Source organism: Arachis duranensis, chromosome 5 (assembly GCF_000817695.3).
Source record: "Arachis duranensis cultivar V14167 chromosome 5, aradu.V14167.gnm2.J7QH, whole genome shotgun sequence".
NCBI lineage: Eukaryota > Viridiplantae > Streptophyta > Magnoliopsida > Fabales > Fabaceae > Arachis > Arachis duranensis.
In genome coordinates this window covers 8,838,173-8,840,968 of record NC_029776.3, presented here as the reverse complement: position 1 = coordinate 8,840,968, position 2,796 = coordinate 8,838,173, and positions in this window count along the sequence as shown.

Genomic DNA, 2,796 nt, shown 5'->3' with positions numbered 1-2,796 from the left:
ATAAAATACAAAACACAAATTTTGTTACGTTGTTACTTAGATTTTTTATGTATTCTTCGTGTATTCACACTATAATTAATTATCATCATAGTCCGATATTTTAATCAAAGTCTCCATGGCATTCTTACAAAGAGTCACCAACATGTTCTTCACTTTAGTCCCATGATTTGGGTTGTTTAATCCAAAAAAAATTCATCACAAGTGTTGGTATACATTGTCTTGTCAAGATTAACAGCAACAGCAGTGCTCACAAAACCCTTGAAAGCAATTCCCAATGATCTCCGCTCACCTATCCCCACAAATCACATAGACCTACTTTCAAACTTGATCCCAACTAGAGGATGATCCATCAGCACCTGCGACACCATTTTCATTGCTCGAATTCAACCCTGCACCGCTTGAATAGAAACCAAGTACGAGGTTCTTAGCAAAACTTCTAACCACCACAAAAAAATCCGACCCAGCTGAACTGGTTTGGTGAGCGTTGGAGGGGTTCACGGTTCCATAGTCTTGCGAAACTCTCTCAGTGACAGCGCGCATGACGGTGGCGAGATATTCAATAAAGTGCTGAGGGCACGCTATTTTAGAAATCTACTTCAAACTGTTGGGGAGTTGGTCGGAATTGGATTGTAAGACGTCTTTGAAGTCTCCAGAGAAGCTTGAAGACTCTCATCCTCTTACGCGCTACTATGGGTTCGTGATAAAGCCTGTAAGTGCCGTTACCCGCCAAGCCGACAGCAATGAAAATCCACTTCTTCCTCTTATAGACATAATCAAAACCCTTTTCCAACACTTCCAGCTCTATTAATCCCCAAATTACCAATAATACTTTCTAGCTCGATATACATATGCAAAGAAGGGATAGAGGTCAGAGGGATAAAATCATGAAGTTAAGAAACTCTTGTACTGTTGCAGCTACAATTTTGTTTTTTTCTCCTTTATAGAAGTGATAACCTTATCCGTCCTTTTCATTTCTGCTGCGTCAACTCCACTGCAAATACTATAGCTTCATCTTCACACCAATCACTAGAATACATTTTGTTTTGTTTTCCTTCTTGGACTACATGTTTTATGGATTTGGGCTTAGTACGTAGTTGTACTTTGTGTACTCGTCAACACTTCACAAATTTGTTCTATGGTTCATCTGTTTTATTATTTTATATCAGCTCATAATTGTTGAAGAACCGTCCGCATCCTTAGTTATTAGTTATTAGTATTTTATTTTATTGTTCATTATATTTATTTGATTTACTTAGTTTTTAATTTATTTAAATATTTGATAATTTATTTTAAATAATAAATTTTTGTTTTTAAAAAAATTTATGTACTCTTTATGTATTCTTATTATAATTAATTACTATCAATATTAAATTAATAAAAAAATAATGTAAGTAACGAGTAATTTAAAAATTTTGATTTTTTTTAATTTAAATAATTTTGTCAACCAAATTTTATTTTTTATCTTTAGAAGCTTTTTATTTCTTGTTGATATATGGTCAATATGAATTTTATTACTAATTAATTTTTATTAGAAATTTAATATTAATCATCATCGCAATATTCATATTTATTATATCTTATTTGCTAATATTCAACTATATCGTCTATTGAATATTAATAGATAATTTTGTATATACAATGTATAATTATACATACTATTGTATTAATTAGGGTTAAGTATGATTTTGGTCCCTAACGTAGAGGCCGAAAATTTATTTCATCCCCGGCCTTTTTTTCGCTACAAAATGGTCCCGAAGATTTCAGTTTGTTTTAAAATCGTCTTTCGGACCAAAATGCTCCCTTCCCCTTCTTTCCCAAATCAAGCACAAGCACCAGCAGAAGCACAAGCACAAGCAGAAACAGAACCAGAAGTAACAATAACAATGAAGTTATATTTATTCTTTCTCTTTCACTATTTTATTAATATTTATTTTTTATTTTTTTCAACTATAATATTAAATAAAGTATAATTCATAAAAACATTATTATGAGATAAATTTAAAAACTAAAATTATTCGTAAACAAATAAATAAAATTTTAAAAGCAAACAATTATAGGTTAGGTTTGAAAATCTATATATCTACTATCTAGATGTCAAGTGGAAGTAGCGGAGGGAAAAGAAGGGTTTGGAGGGAAATTAACCCTTAAAGTGTAGTGTAGATTATATATGGTAAGCCAGCATACAACAGAGATTTTCTTTTATCTAAAAATATACGGTAGGAGAAAAGAATAATTGTTTTCATTATTATTAGTGATAGCCTTATAGATATAAATAGACTTGTAAGGATTTTATAAAAGAGGTTTGCTACACATACAAGTTTTTTTAGTTTATAAGTCTTATAAGTTGATACAAGTCCAACAAAAAATACGCATTACACTTCCATATTTAAGAGTAAATAAACGCACGTTATTCAATTCTAAAGCGCGTTACTCACCATGCATTATAAACGACTCTTTTTCTTCTTCTTCTATGAAAACGAGTTTTTTGCTAAATTTGAAGATAATGAAACTTCAGAAATACACCCAAACGATTACAGAAATACACCCAAAATTCGTTGAAGTACACCTTATGCATAATTCATAACTCTTTCTCTTTCTCCTCCTTATCTTCTGCTGCTTCTTCTTCTTCAAAAACGATTTCAGAGATTGATGTCAAAAAACAATGGAAATCGAGAATAACGAAGAAAGAAAACAGAGAGAAAAGCACGTAAATGAAGAAGAAGAAAGAGAATGCAAGAAACGAAAGAGGAGAAGAAGAAGAAGAAGGAGGAGGAGGAGGAGGAGGAGGAGGAGGAG